We start from the raw sequence: 20995 nt of genomic DNA, 5'->3' as shown, positions 1-20995 counted from the left end.
CTCATAATTATTTGTTCAATAATTTTATCTTTCAGTTTCCAGATCTAAAGACAAATTCTATCCTGTTCATTTCCAAGACATTAGTTCGAAGAAAGACTTCTAAAGACCATGAGTGAAACTGTCATTGGTCTACACAGACAAATGTTCAGAGGTTTCTGCTATTCACACTCACATGGATAGCAGCTAACTCTGCAAGTAGATAAATTTTTTTATGACACAATAAATGTTTAAAAATATTTATTAGTTTTTTATCTCATAACTATTGAGGTTTGGACATATTAGCCTATAAATATTCCACTAATAATAATAATCCCCCCATATATTTAGCACCTTACCTCCTAATGCAAAATGCATTAAAATTTAGTCCTTAATGATGTAGCGCATTGCTTATTGCTTCTGGAATGTCTGTGATAACTCTGAAATGTCTAAAGCCACTGTGAGATTTTTTTAATTCAATTATTCAGTGAATACCTTTATGTTGTTCTAAGGTAAATGTCCATTCAAAGTAATTTCTTCATCATGTCCATAGCGAGAAAGAACATAATTTTATTCCAGCCCACTCCTTGGTAAATTCTACAATTTTTTTATTAAACAAGAAATATGTTTCCTAATAAGAGAATTTGAGAGTCCAAGTACTTTAAATTGTAATGTGAGGGGTTGGACATAAGGGCTGATGATAAATAAAGCATGATTTAGAACAATGTAGTAGTGAGAAACTCATACAGTACAGCTCAGATGGACAAGTATGCCAAATTCGCTAATCATAGGGTTAGTGCAGTCAGAGGACTAAGGATAACAATAAGAAAATCTGTGAGGAATATGAGGCTGACCTTTTAGCTCAGAACCAACCTGTACATTCTGAGCTTCTGGAAATACAGATATAGGCTTTTCATTTTCAAGGACCATGTCTTCTAGTATTTTATACAAGGTTGCTTTTACCTAGAAGAGTCTGGATATGTTTTTTTGTTATCATGGTAGAGATGGAAATCATACAGCTATGCACTGAGCATAATTAAGGCCTCCAAACCACTTCCACATCAGATACTAATTAATGTTTAGTCACATACAAACATGTAGTTTAGTCACATAAACATATAAAGTTTAATTTGAGATTTATCTATGTCTGTGACTCTTTTATGTGTGACAGTTGTTGAAATGTTGATCTCACTGCAACATAACACAGCTTTTGCTTTGTGGGAGGACACTTTGAAGCATTTCTTGTTATGAGTAGTTAACAAAATCCTGAGATGCTGAAAACCTAGTTCTCAAACAATTCTGCTCCAATTTAAACTAGGAAAGTAAACTCAGATAATTATCTGAATGTGACATAGACAATTGACTTCATATGTTGGATCTCATACAGTGTTAAAACAATTGGGAGAATGCATTAATGCCAAACTAATAGAGCAGCTGTAGTTTAGTTGTCTTCAAGAGCAGCATGAGCATTTGAAAGTCAAATATGGTGTTTATATTTCAGCCTTTTGGGGAAAGGTACATTTTAGCAATCACATGACCCTTTTGCACAAAAGTAATTTTCTGGTTTTGATCATGCATAAGGGCTAGGGTTTTCTCATTGATAATGTGTTTCTGATCTTTGAATGCTGGACTTCAGCCTGTGACAGTCAACTGATAATTGTTTTCAAATCCAACAGGTCAAAATGCTTATGTGCATTTTGATAGTAGCTCCAAAAAAAAAAAAACAACAAAACTTTTGTCTCCAAATGAGTTGGTATATTTTGCAAAGGAAGAAGATTATACAGTAACTGCTCATCTGAGAAGTAATTAACCTTCTTATGCTATTTGCATTATTAATGTACTGGAGTTATCATAATGTCCTAATGTATCTGAATTGCTATTAATGTTTTCTTTGCTAAATAAATGAAAGTGAATTGAGTAAAGAGATGACATTTGTTTAATTGTTCATCAGGATTCTCTTTTTCCCTTTATCCAAACCCTGATAGTTTGTTAAATAGAAACCCTTAAATGGATGGCATTTCATGATAGGTTTTGAACCTAATTATATCAAATGTCATAGTATTATTTATTTAAAAGGCTCTTTGGGATTACTTTACAAGGGGAAAAATGCATTTTGTCCCTTTTAAAGTGGTCAAAATTTTCTATTAAGTTCTTCTAATTTGTTCAGCACTTTCACAAATGCTCTCAATCAAGTTTGCTTTTAGAATCCTTTAAAAATATTTCCTTTAAAGGTAATTAGTCTTGTAATGCTGTTTACTGCTACTGCCTCTTCCCTTTCTGAAAATGCTACACCTGCTCTGAAAACCTTGGTATGGCTTGCAAGTGTTGGAGAGAACGAATATTATTACATAAAAGAAGGGATGAACAAAGTAATCATGTAATTTAATAGGTTTCTCTTTAATTAAAAGACACTAGGTAAATACAAAAATGTAAACTCTGTGTAAAGCATGCGTACTTTGGTGAAGGAAGAAACAGCATATTAGAACGTGCGTTAGCCATAACCTGGGTCTTCTACATCTTTCTTTGTAGTGTACTAAGATGGAGAAAGAAGAGCCTAAGGACTACAGAGTATATAGAAATAGCAAGACTTCTACATCAACAGAACTGTGTGACAGAAGGAAGTAGAAGGAGTTCTGATTTACGTGTTTTACTCCACAGCATTGTAATTACTGTACTGACAAATGAGGTATTCAACTTAGGGAAAACTAGATAAAAGCAGGAAGAAGAATTATAATTCTAAATTCTAAACAGTTTTATTGAAAGCCAGGAAGTCTTTTGTTTTGAGAAGTTAAAAGTAATGATTAAAACAACTACAGAAAAATAGAATGTAATAATTGTTTTCCACAACACTTCCCAGCCCCAAATAGTGATTAAAATTTTTCTACAAAAATGGGTTAGGGATAGGGTCACTCTCAATTGAAGGCACTGATGTAGACTTCACCCAGCTCTATTGGCATCACCTAACATTTAATTTCTCATGAATCCCTAGGGTTTCCACAGGAGGTAAGCAAAGAGAATTCAGGTGTCCTTAATCATTCTGTGATGTACTGTTCTGAATTTTCCCCTAGAAAAGCTCCATTAACTCTAACCATAGATCATACATAGCCCTCAAGTGCAGTTTTTTTAAATGAGTTTATATCATAACAGAATAGCTCTTATGCATAATCAGCCTTTTCTTTGAGACACTATAGCATTTAGTGAACTCTGGTCAAGATGTCTGACTTAAACAAAAACCCCAGCAATTTGTGAGGCTTCCATCTTCAGATCATTGAGTGACTATCATAGTTCAATACAGGCTATGTCTTATTTACAGCTTTATTCCCAGAGTATCTTTGGAGAACTAGTCTCTGCCTGATTTTTGATTTTTCACAGATTCTACCCCAAAGCTTATACACTGAAATTGGAGAAGCTTTTCTAATTTATACATGTTAACACATCCTTCCAGAATGATATGCACTATACCACAATAGACCAATACTGTTGTGGCAAGCTAAAAACAGAATCATAGAATAGTTAGGGTTGGAAAGGACCTTAAGATCATCTAGTTCTAACCCCCCTGCCATGGGCAGGGACACCTCACACTAAACCATCTCACCCAAGGCTCTGTCCAACCTGGCCTTGAACTCTGCTAGGCATGGAGCATTCACAACTTCCCTGGGCAACCAATTCCAGTGCCTCACCACCCTTACAATAAAGAATTTCTTCCTTATATACAATCTAAACTTCCCTTGTTTAGGTTTTAACCCATTAGCTTTTGTCCTATCACTACAGTCCCTAATGAACAGTCCATCCCCAGCATCCCTATAAACCCCCTTCAGATACATAATGGTGAAAGATGGATGAAATAATGTAATTTTTTTATATATAACAAAGTCCTTTTTCTTTCAAGTCCTTGTTTGCTTTGGAATCTGAATACCTGTTTTATTTCTAAAACTAGTGCTTGTAAGAAGCACATTTAAGATCATACTTTTCAGTTTAATACCTTATTTGCAAATATGAGATATTGCTCAGAGGCGCTCCCAACTGTAGGGAGCCTAACACAGAAATGAATGTGTGTGTCTGTATTTTTTTGTTTTAGTATATTAACATTAATGGTAAGAAATAGGTCGATTAGAATCTAAACATCCAAATCTATTTGTTAAATAGCTCAAAGTATTTTAACTGCGGTAGGTGGGTTCATCACAACATTTTATTTTTAAAGTTAGGAGTCTTTCACTCTTTAGTTGCCATATTGCATATAAAGTTATGTTTATTTTGTTAGGATTCTTCTAGTCCTTTAAGTTTTGAGCAAATGTCACCCCCAAAAATATTTGAACAAGAAGCTGTTGCTCCAAGGTGCTGTGTTTGAATGCTACCCTGTTGGGAAAAAGACAGCAGGTTTCTTAAGTAATCTTAGCTACTATTTACCTTTCAGCTTAAAACACTTATACATAAAAGTGTTGAACTCCTCACCAGGGGAAAGATTCTCTTTTCAGCTCTCTCTCACATGAATCTGCTTGTCAGCTGATATTAGAAATATGCTAGTACTAAAATGCTATTGAAAACTATGTGTTGTGAACTATTATAACAGTTTTGGTATCAGTTTGAATCTCTGTGGCTAAGGATAAGCATTCCATTTGGGAGGGGGTGTTATTTGAATTCTTGCTAATTACTGCTTAAAAGATTCTGTAGTGATTGTTTCCCTGTTCTCCTTCCCAAACTTCTACAATCGTCTTTTAGTTTCATACCTTTACCCTTTTCCAGATCACAACAGCATCAAAAGTCTATTACATCCTTAGAACATCTGTTCTTGTAGTATTTTTACCTTGACTATAAGATCACAATTATGATCTAAACCTGCTATTAAATTATCCTGCACAGGTTGCCAGTATCATAAAGATCTCTTAAAATATATTGCTAAATTTACAGGCACACTTTAGTGTCTAGAGTTAAAAATAATTTACTTATCATAGTAACCTGAATGGGTCTAAAATCCACCTAGCCAGTTACTGGTACATTCTCTTTTGTAGGTTAGTATTGAGATAATATAGAGAAGTAACAGCAGTTGAGAAATTCACCATTTGCAGAAGAAATTCTGCCTGCAGGACAGAAAGCAATGGCTGGGGTATCCCAAAGCCCACTGATATCAGGGTTATATCAAACATTTGTTAGATGACACAGGCTTTGCTAACTGATAATGAAGGCACAAGTAATTAGTCATTGCTTTTGCAGCTCTGACTTCTTAGCCACAACTCTAGCTTCAAGCTACCTGTGGCAATTGTCCAGTTCTTTGCAGGGCTAGCTTTAAAATCTGAAGAGTTTCACAGAGAAATGCAGAGATAGGAAATAAATCTCAAATAAACAAATTTTTATTTTGGTGGCAGTTGTCCTAAGAATTAAAGGCTAGAATATTAAGAAAAAGAACTGAAGATCTGACAGTGGCCTGAACTTTAAAAGAACACCAATGTTCTTAAGATTCTATGAAAACTTTTCAGACCTTTCCAACACCATGTTTAAGTCCTGACATTTCAGCTTAACTCATCTTTACCACATAATTTCCTTTCCCTGGAATGCAATCATCTTCAGATTCAGAACTAGCAAAATATCTGTGTAGTATCTGAAATAGTGCAAGTATTTCTGTGTACCATTCTCGCAGGGTTGTAGATGGCAATGTTATTCCTCACTTACCAGAACTGAGATGCAAGTTCTCACAATACTTTTAGATCAACACTTTTAATTCTGAACCTCATCTGCAGATATTCTGTCTTTCAGAACCAGCACCTTTAAGAATAATAGCAACAAGGATAACATAAATGCCAGCTGCTAGCACCACTTCATAATAAAACCAAGACGTCTGTAGCTGGTTAGATTACTTCTTCCATTGTATATAATACGAAAATCTATATGATCTGAGGCGCCTGTTATTAATGAAAGAACTGAGGTAGATAGATGAGTTTTTGAAGTACTTAAATAGCAGGACACTCAGTCAAAACACAACATAATTTGGATGTATATTACCAGGCATGAAATAGTGAGGACTACTTTTACAGGGGAGCTTGTTATCACACTAGGAGTATTAAATTTATACTAGGAAGGCCCAAGCACCTGGTGAAACGTTGATATCATCCTGAGTCATTACAGATGAGTACAGTTGTCAGTAAAGAACCTTCCCTTTCTGTATATCAGCACTTTTTCCTTTTTATGCATCAAGGGGAGAATGGGCTAATGGGGATCCTCTACTTGTTATTCCCCATTCTCTTTTTTGATCTGAATTAATTCCACATCACCTTCTTCCATTTTCACGCGTCCAAATAAGTTACCTCAAAGGTAGTACCAGGACAAAGAGGAAATTTAAATTCAGTTGAATCCCAAGCTTTGCACATGAAGATTCAAATGAAAAAGCATTGTTTTAGAAGCATCATAAATGTTGTTTAGCCAAATTGAGATAAAAGACATGCGTTATATTATCTATCAATCTAATATTGTTTAATCTAATCCAATTCAGGAATAGATACAATACTAAAGAAAGAAAAGGACATCTGCATTGATTCGGAATCTCCAGGAAGCATTGATTTAGAAAAGTATGTAATTTTCTGTCATCGTACTTTGAGATAAAGGTCTGAGCTGTACTCTGTAAATCACTGTAGGTATATTAGTTTATGAATTGCAATTGTTTGCTTAAAACCAGATGGTGTTCTGAGATTTCCAGGTGGTGTGTTGTGAATCTAAAAAATTTGTTTTCTTCATACAGGTAAACTAGGCTAGTTTATCTGAAAGGCATCCTTTATTCCAGTTTCATGCGTAAGAACACAATGTATTTGATATGGATTTGTGCAGATGTACTGTTCAGTGACAGAGGTGTTGGGGATTCTCTCCCTCAAAATAAAGACAATGAGTGTAGAAAACTGTAGAAGGATGGTTCCCTTTTTTTCACCAGCAGGTCCGTAGACTTGAAGATACCCACTTCTTGACTGGTAGATATAGTATTTTTATGTTCCAGGACTGTGAAACTAATGTTTCCCTATCAATAACAATAAATCAGTAATATTCTTTGCCAGAAACTGCACCAAACCTGTACCAAAAGGGAGGGGATAGCGAAAGAAAAGATTACTCTCCAGACTTCAAATCCCTTCATACTATTTGTTGCTGTTGTTGTTCTTGGCCACCCTCAGAGGTTTTATTCAGTCTTGGGGGGGGGAAATACTAAACCTGCCCTCCCTGGATAAACATTATGATGGTCTGTAAATAATGTAATGTAATTTTAAAAGTGAAAAAAAAAACAAATAACATCCACCACCAACCCACAATGACTATTTTCTTGATATCTGATGGACATGAGCTGCACTTGGGAACATATTTTGGAATTTATGGCACTGGAATTAAAGCTGTCATCTTTTAAATGTTTGCAGATCTTTCAGAGTTGACGGATTGCTAGAGGGTTTGCATATAATGAATATGAGATTACACAGATAATGTGACGCATTCCCAATTCTGAGCTTATGTCCCTGCTCCCATCCTTCACCTTTCTTGTATTTTTTTTTTAATGTAGAGTAAAAATAAATGGAATGTACACATATGAAGAAAAAACAACAAACCACCAGCTCAGATTTCTAGGTGATGATTCAGAATGGAAGGGAATATTAACTTTTAAATCTTTCTTCTAAAGTATTTTCAGTTTTCCTCAAAGTGAAAAATTCAACTTCAATGGAATATAACATTTTCTACCTTGTGTACCCCTCTTGACAGCCTGTTATCCAATAACAAAAGTTTTTTGCACGTTTACTTCCTATTTGAGGCCATTGTTAATTGTGAAATAAAATTAAAATTAAGGTAAACTAAAATTTTAGATTATTACACACTAAAACAGTTTCATATAGCATATAGTACCTTCTGTGTGAAAAAAAAAAGATGGCCAAAACAGCTATAGACAATGTAAGCTATTGGTTTCCTATCTTTTGTAATCCCCATTTTCTGGTCTGTCAGGTTTTTGTGATGTTCAGCAGCACCCTTGGCAACAATGGCACCAGCAGTGTTTTTGCTATTTTACTGCTGCACTGTAATTTGCTTCCATGTGACAACAAATACTTTTAGGTCAGATTCAAAGCCGAGTCAGGGTGATCTTGTGGAATCTGCATCTGATCACCACCTTAGGAAATTCTGTCTGGAAACCAGTTTTGATGGATGGCATTTCAAAATAAGACGGACATAAGCATATGCATCAGAAGAAGAAAAGTAAAGAGCTGACTGCTCATAATGTCTCATTCTGCTAAATGATCTTTTGTTAAATTGAACCATCCACAAGGGTATTGCTTCAATTTCGCACCAGTTAGACTTTCTGCACATAATTTACTTGCAATTGTAACAAGGGTACCTGGTAATTTTAGTTCTCATACTATAGTGAACCACTACTGCATTACATACTTACATTGGTTCCAAATGGAGCTGTTGCAAGCCCTTGAGTGTGTTAAATGTTTCTGACATGTTATAACACAGCTGCCCTCAAGAGCTGTGACAATCTGAGCATTTCAGTAGCTCACATGATCAGAACCTTTATTTTGAAGTGTGCTTAGATATCAGCAGTGTTGAAAATCACTCATCCTTAGCAGAGTGAGAGCATTGCGCTAACACTGTATAAATAGGCACAGAACAGGCTCAAACCATTCTGAATAAAATCATGGTCTGAATGTTTGAGCTTGGAGAATATCAGTAGTAAGACACTTCAGAGAGGAGGGGCAAACAAACACGCTACATATGTTTGTTCTTCCTCAGCTATTGATCATGTGGGCTTTTCACATGCCTGCTAGAAAATATTTTCTGCTGAATCATAATCATACTGCACAATGTTAACTAGACAAGTCTAGTAAAGAAATATCCTGAGGGGGTAGAAGTCAGTTTATATCAGTTATATCAAAAGAATCCCTTGCATATATATATCACCACACTTTCAGCCAAGACAGGCTGCCACACTAGGGAAGAAATAGAGGTCAAGGACTTATCTTTTTTTTTTGCTACCTTTTGCCATTTCATTTTGCTTTTTTCTTTTTTTCTCACTATAAATCAATATGGAACGAGATTGACTTGCTGGACAGCAAGCTGGTACCTGTTGAAAACAATGAATTGTTTGAAAACAAGGAACTGAATGAAAGCAGAACGCAAAAACTAAAGTGAAATTTTATAAATGGTAAAAAAAAATTAACTATGTTAACCATGCTATTAGACCTCAAAGAAAACAGTCGAAAAAGTCGTCACGGCTTTCAGTATCTATCATGTTGCTCAGTAGAATACATAGGGTTATTTTTAAAAACAAATAATGTCAAAAAATACTTTTTTTGCTTTCCTTTTCTACTTTAAACAAATGAATAAAATCATTAGTGCATTCTCCTACTACATTAAAAGAGTTGTCATATCCATGTCATAAATAAAACACCCACCCACTCAGCCTTAAATGCCCACAGGCCCACTTTTCAGTGACTGATGACATGTGTTCTGTATGCATGATTGCACTAAAGTTAGGTTTCTTGCGTGCCATAATAATGCATATTAGAGAAGTATATCATAAAAGGATAAAAGGGCCTGTGATCTGCATTGTTTTCTGCAGTATTCCTAAACCTGAGGGATTGGTTAATGTAAACTATGCAGGATCTCCACATTTTGTAGATGAGTTAGTGGAAAAAAACCACAAATGAGTGCATCCAATATGAAACTGAGAACAATGACTGAAGGCTGTGCTGACTTGCAATTGGTGTAATTGAATGGTGCTGGTTTGCACTGTTAAGAACTCTTTTTTCCTTTGTGGAAACTCTTCCTTGACAATTAAATATGTTTTTTTCTGAGTAACAGTAGACTCATGCTTCCACAGCAAAGATGTACCATTGTAACACCTACTTTGACTTCCATTCTAGCACAGGCCATTTTGATAGCTTCTTTAAACATATATTCTTTGTCTTATCTTAATCTTCAACTACTGGCTTAAATAGTTTGACTTTGGAGACAGGAAAATTAAAAACTGACCATCACAGCTGATGTTCTTTAAATTGTTTGGAACTGGCTATTGTTCAAAGCAAGCTGCTGAGCACAATGCTAAGCCCTGATATCCCCAAACACTGGTAGGTGAATTGGGTCTCAAGCGGAGGATAAGCGTTCAAATGTTCATGTATTATTCAAAGCATCAGAATATGCCAAGTATGAAATTCATAGTTAGATGCTTCTCACAAAAAGTTTACTCTCTTAGGAGCTGGAAGTGATTTAAACAATTTAGAGGTAATTTACACATCACTTAGGGTGATTTAAACAGAACTCTCTACAGCTTTCTGCAGTATGTAAACACTGCTTAATCTGTTAGGTCATTTGTAAAGGAAAAAAAAAATTTCTTATGTTCAATAAGCAAAAAATCATTTGTTCATTATTTGTAGAAGTCATCTTGATTTCACAGAACAATGGCAGTAAAACCAGAACAATATGCTCCTGTTTACAATGGAATTTTTACAAATCTTCTCCCTGCTAAATCATATTTGATGGGATTTTTAGCTGTTTCACCAATACTTGGAGAGTGCAGTCTGCTCAGAATTGTGAGTGACTTTCTTCTGATTCAATAAGCTGTTCAACCATACAGCATTGACAACTGCCTTTGTGAAATCCAGTATGAATTGACTTGTGAAAGTCAATTAGAATTTAGTATTTGGTTAGAGATTCTTATGCACACAACATCCTGACACCTAGTCAGTCCGATGCTCTCAACGCAAATGTATGTGGATTTTACCTGTAATTTGTTTATTTACCCTATCACAGAATGAAATCCTTACAACATTTAATCCATTGTCCTTCAGACCTACAGGTAGCTTATTCACCCCTCCACTGCCATTTTTTATCAGCATGCTGAATTCCTTCTTGTAGGTAATTGTATTACAATGTGCAGTAAATCCATAGAGGCAGAAATAGTCTAAACCTAGATCAGTACTTCTATTTTCCTTCTTTGAAAGCAATGAAGAATCGATTCCTCCACCCTTCATTACTACCAGTCCTTAGAAGTCAGCTGCAGCCATTTCTTGTCAAACTGGCTGAAGGCTTTTATGGGCATGTAACAAACTGGCACAGGTTCCATCAGTGCAAATATAAAGTGTACAGGGTTTTTGTTAAAGGATAAGTAATTTAGTATTGCAGACACAATATATATATATTATTCTCTAGACTGCTCTGTAGCACACTGCTGTGTTTTCCTACTCTTTCTGTTGCTTTGTTCCCATTTTTCCCCTCAGCGTAGCAGATGAAATTGCAACATGTATTAAAGTCATCACTGCCACTAACCTTGTTTCTTTTGCTTTTGTATTTTGGGAACAGAAGAATAGGCCTTCTCACCACTCATACAAACCCAAATCAGCCGGGTTCAATGACAGCAGCTGCAGCCATCCCACTGCCCCAGCCAGGGGCAGCCCCAGGACTGAGCATCAGGCACCTCCACTAGAAGCACCAATGGGCCCTGATTTGGATTGTATTACCTGACCTATTAGCTAGTGATTTCTTCTGGGGCCATAATGTACCTCTGAAAGAACACCACAGCAAAATGTTTCCTAAATATAGGGTTGCTATCTTCAGTAGTATATTAATAATTATTTGAAAATCCATCTACTTCCTCTGGTGTCCCCACCTCCTTTTGAGTCTGACTGAGAATGTAGTCTGAAACGCTGTATTAGGTATTTTAATAAGATCTGAATACATGATATCTACCTGCAGAAATATGAATTATGTTCTCTTGATGCAGAGCCTGATTTCATATAGCCTCTATTATGGTGCAGATACTCATTGCTACTGTGTTGATTATACTTGTCAATATCTCTTTTAATTTGCCATGGCATTCTTTGCATAGCAAAGCTTTTCTTGTGTCTTTGATTTACGTCTACAAATCTTAATATGAAACTTCAGGTGGCTGAGCTTATCCCATTTCTCCTCTCATTTTCTCATCAGAAAATGTCAGAATTACAAATATATATTCTAAGGAATCCAAGATTTCCATGCAACAGAAATAAGTGTAAACAATAGTACAGACCAGTCTACTTTCTATTCAGCTGTTACCAAACCCACTAGGTATTTTAAAAAGTGCAGCTTTGCCTGACAATCTTGCAAATAGATGGGCATATACCTGGCCAGTATCTTCTTGCTCTTGGGGCAGAAGTATTATGCTTTGCTGAACTAACAAAAAAATACGTTAACTAAGCTGCACAAAACTGCCAGTTTATGACTGTCTTTCACAATGGAAATTGCAAAATCTAATACATACAGTGAAGCAATCTGCATATATGTACCATGCATGCATCTGATGGTGTCTCTATTGTCTTATAAGCACACCATAGAATCATAAAATCATAGAATAGTTAGGGTTGGAAAGGACCTTAAGATCATCTAGTTCCAACCCCCCTGCCATGGGCAGGGACACCTCACACTAAACCATCTCACCCAAGGCTTCGTCCAACCTGGCCTTGAACACTGCCAGGGATGGAGCATTTACAACCTCCCTGGGCAACCCATTCCGTGCCTCACCACCCTAACAGGAAAGAATGTCCTCCTTATATCCAATCTAAACTTCCCCTGTTTAAGTTTTAAGCTGTTACCGTTGTCCTGTCACTACCTTGTCCAATACAATAGATAAGTTTTACAATGGTAGTCAACAATGTTTATGTAGCTCATCTTCATGGGCGCTTTGGCTTCCTTTTTATATATATTTTTTATCTTCCTCAAGTGTGTAGGAGCCACATATGATTTTTATAGATAAGAATCTTGGTAGCAAGCTGCCCAGAGGCAGATTTTCAGTTATATCTTCTAACAAACATTCATGTTTGTAAGTTCCTTAGGTGCAGCTCTGTGTCTGGTGGCAAGAAGTACTAGTTTAAACGTATGGGTACTGTTGTACTGAAGCAGAGCCAGTGGAAAAGCTTACAGCTTGTGTAAGTGTTCCCGTGTGGCAAATGCACAGACTCGAGGTCAGAGGCTTCAAGTGGTCAAGCAGGAACCTGGTCAGTCATCCTTGGAAAGTGGAACTAGGTTTTGTGAAGCTTTTTGGCACATTCAGGGTTATCACAGCAGTAGGCGGTGGGCTGTCTTGGTGAAGATGAATAAGATGGGTAAATTTCTCTTGAATTACTTCACAGTAAAAATCTAAGTGAAAGAATTTAGAAAGAAGTCTCTGGTATGCATGGGAGCTTGTTAGAAAACAACCTAACCCAGTCCTATTTGTATGTAAGGGCTGCTAACATACGCACTGATGAGTCTGCTTAGAATAGTAATTCCAGATCTTGGAGGTACATGGGCAGGGCATGTCAGGATTTCAAGAAATGTGTGGCCTATGCAGTGAGTGGAAAATACCTAAACCACCAATTGCTACAGACTAAGTGGTAAAAAGGTCTTCTCCAGAATCCAGAGGTGAGTGGAGTCTGGTCCAGCTAACAAGCCTGTGGGCCTCTTCAAAAGGGCTCTAGAGTGAGTACATAGCAAGCAGGGAGGAGAGTTTTAAGAATTTTTATGTGTATTTTGCACTGTCCAGCACACCTAGGCTTTTGGTGCTAAAAATATATCTAATTTATGTTCTAATAGCACCTTAGGTTTGCAATACAAAACTCTTCCTGTGCTTCTGATGTTTGTTTTTTGTACAGAAAAGGTGCAGGCAAACCCCCATCCAAGTTCCAGCTGCCTCACCATGTGCCCCGAGATTTCAGAGCATCTTCCTGATACAGTCCCCTTTACTTCAGGTTCCTGTCAGGCCAGAATAGGGGTTAAAAGTCTATTTTGTGATCTTGGACCTAAGACCGCAGGAACTGCAAAAGATCAGAGGCTCCAGCACAAAGCCACCAGAGGCTCCCCATTGTGACACCTGACTACCAGAGAACACATCACCCAGCTCTAGTTTCAGAGCTGCAGACCAGAGGGAAGCTCAATACACTAGCCCAAGGCATGGAGTGCACTTGACCAAAGAGCAGAACTCGCTCACCTCCATTGTAACCCAGGTGACTTTGAACCTGTGCCAATCTCAAGGTGGTAATTGCTCTCTTGAATGAGTGCAGTGCTCCATACAGAACCTGATTGTATGGGTGGGGGTGTTGCCAGCTGAAGCTCCTAAAGGAGAGCAGCCAGTTTTGGGGGTGTGCTGGGGATGAGGATGATGTTTTATTGGAAGTCTGTGTAAGTTGGATTTTTTTAGCCTGGTAAATGGAAGTTTTTTTAGGTATGGACTCCAATAGTTGTGGATGGGGTTATCTGCTTGCCTTCCTCCTCGAGAAATTGGGGGAGAAGTTAGAGAAGCTGAAGAAGAGCACAGAGCCACCCTTTCCTTGGAGGGGATACTCTCCTCTGCCTGTTCTGGTTGCTTGTACAGCCTGAGGCCAGTCTCAAGTAAGTGTGTTTGGATTAACTTCAGCACTGTATGAGCAGCACAGGAGAGCTGCTGCTGCTGCCCTTTGCAACAAGTGAAAAGTAGAAGGCAGGAGCATCGGTGATCTGTTGTGTTTGAGTTTATTGTTATTTAAGCTTATAGCAAATACTGGGTTGGTACTGAGAGGCAAATTGCAGTTGCTCATCTTCCAAAATACATATATAGAAATATCATTAATCTGTGCTCTGTTTATTTCTTCTAAGTTCTTGATTTACTGCAGTGGTTTTATAGTGTCTTTTTATTATTGTAGTGCCTAAATGTAGTGGGAGAATGTATATCTTGTGTTTTTGTAAATGAAACCACTCTTCCTAGACTGGTGATAACGGACTCTGCTTCTCTTACAGAGCTTGGTTTTGTTTGTGTGGTCTCCCTCATCCCTTTTTTGCCTAGGCTTTTTTATCTGCTGCTTTTAATAGGGAAGCAATGTACATCTGGAAGATGTCCTGGGTTCAGCAGTAGCAGTCATTTTTTCTCCTTCTTAGTAGCTGGTGCAGCGCTGTTTTTTGACTTTCGGCCTGGGAACAGAGCTGATAACACCCAAATGTTTGGTCTGACCAAGGACTTTCTGAGCCTCATGTTCTGCCAGGGAGGAGGGGAAGCTGGAAGGAAGCAGAGACAGGACACCTGGCTCAAACTTATCAAAGAAGTATTCCATACCACAGCACGTCATGCCCAGGAGGTAACTGAGAGTTACCCAGAAGGGCTAGGGCACTGCGGGTTTGGACTAGGTATCAGTCGGAGCTTCGTCAGGCTGGGGGGGTGAGTTATCGGTCTGGTGTCCTGTCTCTGCTTCCTCCTGGCTTCCCCTCCTCCCTGGCAGAGAATGAAGCTCCGAAAAGTCCTTGTCCAGACCAAATATTTGAGCGTTATCAAAACCGTTCCCAGGCTGAAAGTAAAAAACACAGGACTGCATCAGCTACTAAGAAGGAGAAAAATGACTGCTATTGCTGAACCCAGGACAGAAGGTTAAAGCCCAGTGCTGTTGTGACCTGTAATCATTATTTCCTTTATTCCATCACTTAAGAACTCTTTTTTATCCTGGACATTGTGTGCTACCTTTCTTGAAGCTCCGGATGTTTTGAATGCTTCTGGTATAAAAGGCAGTCCCCAATATATCTTCAGCTCTCTGCCCAGGTGGAGATTGTTGGAATAGAGGTGGGACTGGCACTGGAGTCCTGGAAGCACTTCCAGATCTTATCTGAATCATAGGAATGAGAACAAGGCATGCAAGTCAGGGTGGTGAGCTCTAATATGCAAGTACTTGTGGTTTTCCCTCGGCAACTCACAGTCAAAGGTCACAGTCCTTTCACATTTGTCTCTGAATCCTCTGCCCTTGCCATGGTCCTTTATCACGTTTCCCATTGTAATCTTCCATGTTTTCTTCCTTTTTTTTCTCTTTCTGTGACTTTGTATACATGATAACTCTTCGTATATGCTCTGTGAGCTTCCTCAATTGTCTGAATGGTGATAATAATAATGTTGAAATTGTAGGTTCACAGTAGGCAAATGCTGCCTGCTTGTGCCTGCCCTCTGTGGGCAAGCCCACTTACCAAGCCTTCAATCAAACTTTAAAAAAAGGCTTGTCATCAATAGTTTGTTTATGCATTGATAAAGCAACACTTCCATCTTGGTGGACTTAAGCTACTGCTGAGTTGGAATTGTTTTAACAGTAGATGTGCGAGAGGGTACTTATAGCTACATAAAATGTGCCTGTTCTAAGACAGATTTCTGCATCGTCGTGCAATAAAAATTATGCTTTAAACTGTTCCAGTGCAAGTCATGCCGTTGTGTAGATCGGTTTTCAGATATTTATATACAAAGTGAGCAATGTCCTGTGGGAGGAGGAGGAAATGCTGAAGGAGCCTGATCTAATAGCACACAGGGTATTTCCTGCTTAATTGGCTGGGCAAGAGCATTGCAAAAATTGTACCCTTCATTGAAAAAGATGTAATAACTTTCATTCTGAGTAGCCTAAAGGGGATAGACAAGTGTCTCAATATCTTATTACCTCTTTTACTAATTTCAAATTATTTAGGGAAGTTGTAATGTTTCTCCTCCAAGTTTTCATCTGCACTTCTGAACTGTTCTGCAGGCTGCCAGAAGCCTGCACAGCTTCAATGGGTAAGGCAGGTGCTTACCCGTTAACTAATGGCAGCATCTCTCATGGTGCAAGTTGTCAGTGCCTGTGGAGGTGGAAATCAGCTGGTACCTGGCTGAGGGTTTGAGGACATGAAGCTCAGGGGTTCTGTGATGGGAGAAGGGTTAGGAGCAGAATGGGGAGTCTTACAGTTACACCAGTAAGTACATAAAGGTGTTGGTGTAGTTAGGCTTTAACTGGTCTAGGTACTAGTGGAACTATGAAGAGGTCCTGGCTCTGACCTGGCTTGTGCTTTCCTGGACCAACACCAAGTAACTATCCTTATCTGCAGGTGTCTGAATATATTAAAAATATAGTCCTTAGCTGCTGATGTGTGGCTTTGTGACACCTTTTTAAACTTAAGCTTTCAAGTCTCTGAGTTGCATTTGAGGATCTTCGGCTGCAGGAAACATGGTTTTCTTTTTTCCAGTTAAAATTAATTCCTGTTGAATTTTCCTGTGTGCTTTGGAGCATGTCCCTACTTCTTTAAGAAAAGTATAATCTGGTTTATATGATTTTGATTTTAAAGTTGGGTAGTAATAAAAAAAAATAGTGTCTCTTTCAGGCTGAAATCTATGTACCTCTGAGAGCAAGTCTCTGGTGGAGTGGTTGCATACCTCTTCTGTTGGTAAAAGCTGTATTTACTACAGCAATTAAGTTCTAATTTGTAGTTAAATGCTCAGTTTTTCATAAATCATGTGATCAAGTGCATGTAATGCAATCTCCCTATATTCTGCTTAGAAGTTGTCTCAAAAACATGGAAGACTGATTACAGTCATCATGAACACAAGTTTATATGTTGCTGTTCTTTGTTAAAAACTGAAGCTCAAGGATGCTGAAGTGGCCCATAGATCTTGCAGTCAGTAATGTAGGCATGCTGTAAAGAAGTGATTCTTTCCATGTGGCTATCTTCTGTGGTTCAGGCTGCTGAAATTGATGTTAATACTGTTGTTTTTTTCTAAAATGTGTTTTTTCTTTAAAAACAAAAAAATTCTTGTCACTTCATTTTATACTTTACACTTGGCACTTGACAAAAGAGGTCTGATAAGGTTTATTTTCTTGTAGGCTTCTTAAATTGCATCCCCCTATATTTGAGACTCAAAATCTGAAATCATGCTAGCAGGATGCTTGAAATGGACACTGCATAATGAGGTAGTGGGGGGGTAAATAGAGACAATATAGATGATATCTGCTATTTCTAGTTCCCAACAGCCCAGGATGGCTCTTGCCTAAGGACCATTCATGCTGTTTCTTTCTCTTCTTGCAGCTATCAGTTCTGTGATAACTTGGAAACAAAACACAAAATAAGGGTATCTGAACTAAATGGATGTTGCTAAAAGTAGATAGCAATTTGAGAGGTAACTGATCTGCATGATTGCCCTTCTCTGCAGAAGACTGTAGTAGCGTGATTGCAATCATTTCTGCTGGTCAGCGTATGTATATGTAGCTACCTAGGGAGATGGACAGCCTTTATGTAAGACTTACTTTGGAACTGAAAGGAAGCGAAGAAATTATCTGTGATATTTTACTATAGCAGTTTCATATGCTATTGATGGCATGTAATATAATCAGATTTTATATTTAGTATTTATTTGTGCTGTCTTCAAAAATGCTAGTTGTGAGAGTTGTGCTTCTGTAGACAGATGATTTCTATTACAGTCCAGTTAAACTTCCCTGTAAAACAAAAAATTAAACCTACTAGTCTCTTCCAGTTGTTTGCACAACTATTTGTATCCCTGTTATGAAGATTGTCAGTGTTAAGCAATGCCAAATAGATCTTAAATATTTTAGTTCTGTAGTCAAGATACACAGATGGTACAATATTTGTATACAAATGAGGGTGTGTTTGGATGGTACTCTGGGACAAAGAGGGTATTCATGTCATTGTAGTGAGTATAGTTAAAACTGGCCAAGTTCTAACTTTGACAGACATTTTTAACTGAAAAAAACCCCCACATTTAGTGGTTTAGGTTTTAAATCCTTTAAGAACATGATGTTTTCACCTAGCTTACCTTAAAAACTCACTCTGCCAAACAGGTACAATTAAATGATGTCTCCTGAGGAGGAGGAGGCGTTGTCCATCTTTGTCTTGAAGAAAAAGAAATAGGGATTGAAGTGAGGGAAAGAAAGAAAACTCAAGACCCTTTTGCTTCAGTAAGTCTGGCTCTGAAGTGGCATCCTGCAGTTCATCTCCCCATGACCCCTTCTCAGTTCCTGTGCCTTGACACTGCTTGCATGTGGGTTTGCAGAAGGAATCCGTGCTTGTGTGTTGTGTGGTGTCAAAAGCAGGTGAATTTCATTTTGTGGCAGCCATTTATCAGCAACTAGTTCTCTTGTCATGTTACAAAGCAGGAACTTCTTGTAGTGAGAGCCTCTTTCCAGCTGTGGTGTCCTGAGGCATCTGGCTCAGGAATGTCTGTTAGTATTCTGAGGTTGTACATGACAGCAAACATGGACCTATAGTGCAGGCTGAATTGGCCTTAGAGCTGCAGCTCATACGGGGAAGGGTCATTGTTCGCCTTCCCTGTTGCTAAATTAAACCAGCTGAAGTTTCTGTTCAGGAGGGGTACTGCTTGCAGACTGATAACATAATGGTGCACATGCGCCTTTTCTGGGTTTAGTGCCCTTAGTGAGCCTCTTGAGCTAGACTTTGTGAAATCCTCAAAGCTCTTTTTTCTATAATGAGAAATGAGTTGCTGAAATCCCTGGAATGTTTAGCTTCCATCCTTATGCAAGATAGTCAGGGATACACTTTTCATCTCTTAGGTAATTATTTGCTTTATTATTGCACCGTAGTGAGGTAGGATTAATGTAAGTTACAAGTAGTAACAGAATATGCAATAAGACAACAATAAGCACAAGAGGAAGAGAACAAAAATAGACTCGGGAATTAATGTAGTAGCTTGAGGATTATATGCATTATGAAATGCTTGCAACTATACTTGCATATGCTTCTTACCCCTGGCTGTGTTCAAAGAGAGGTTGGAAAAAGCCTTGGGTGACATGGTTTAGTGTGAGCATTCCTGCCCATGGCAGGGGGGTTGGAACTAGTTGATCTTAAGGTCCTTTCTGACCCTAACTATTCTATGAGTCTATATATTTTTATTTCTGATAAAGATTATGTTTTCAAATATTACAGTTGCAAGATCGATCTGGGATAGAAGGACTTGGACAATTTCAAGCATTCAATGACAGAATTACAGGAAAAAAAAACAACATAATTTTGATTTGGATTGTTAACTTGAATAGGCTATTAGCTGTATCTTGTAATAACCATGGGGTAGCTGATAAAAGTACAATAAAAGCACAAGTCCAATTGCTCTTTTCTCTTTTATTTTTGTCTCCATTGTTCCACTCAAATTTGTTGCTCTGCCTCATTCTTCAGTTTGTTTTCCAAACCATTCCATGTTCTCAGTAAATCTTAAAACCATTCTCACGAGTTTATGTGAATTGATCAATTTTGATTATAGGAAATATGAAGTATCACATTTCAGAAACATGGGTTTACTGATCGAATGCTTTAGATAACTCAAGTAGACACTGGTGAATGTTCAACCTGATTTCTGGTGACCTCCAGCATCTGAGAGGCTGAGAACTCAAAACCCAGGTTTTGCTCTGAAAAGCAAGTTACAGCCCTGGCAAGCTTGTTTCCTGGGCATCATCTTTAATAGTTTTGTTCTAATATTGTTAGTAACCAGGATGATGACCTTTCTTTGGGTTTTTTCTTGAATTTATGGCCAGTTGTGCTGGCAGATGGCTGTGACAACACTGTGGTACCCTCACCTCCTGGCAAGCTCTGCTCTGAGCTTGGCTGTGTGTGAATGTTGCTGTATATTGAAAGAAATGCTAACATGAAAAGAAAATTTTCTCAAATGCAAGCCAGACACATTGTGACATGCAGGTGTTTATATGGCACTCTAAAGCCAAATATAACATTTTTTGATGACCTGCAAGGGAGATTGTTCTACTTTTGCTTTATAAAAGCTCTGGGATTAAACTGATATGAATAAATTAAGGGCAAATACAGTCTGGGGCAATGTTATATTGAAATGCCTTGAATGGTTTCTGCAGCAGATACTGTGATGTTGACTGGTAATTCTAGAAGAAGTTCCTTGACTAAGCACTTCTGGCAATCTTGGTTATATCTGATAATCAAGGAAATGGTGTACTTAAATATAAACAAACTGTATTAACGAGGATTAGAATGTTTTAATATAGAAATTTTATTTCTTCATTAAACTGTTGTAAGATTAAACAAATATAATCTTTAAGTGCAATAGAAGTTGGAAGAGCTGAAATTGAAATCCATTTATTTAAATGGCTTACTTTGGCACAGAATGCATCATCAGAAGGGCTTAATGTCGAAATCACTTCTAAAAGTCTGAATTTTGTACATAACATGGTCAGTTTATAATTTCCAATCTGATACTTCTTCACAGAACACTGACGGAACTGTTCAATCAGCTGCATCACTATATTTTCAT

Source organism: Neopsephotus bourkii, unplaced genomic scaffold (assembly GCF_033783945.1).
Source record: "Neopsephotus bourkii isolate Nb327-2 ecotype Australia unplaced genomic scaffold, CSIRO-AGI_Nbou_v1 NB_196, whole genome shotgun sequence".
NCBI classification, from domain to species: Eukaryota; Metazoa; Chordata; class Aves; order Psittaciformes; family Psittacidae; genus Neopsephotus; species Neopsephotus bourkii.
This window is presented reverse-complemented; position numbering follows the sequence as displayed.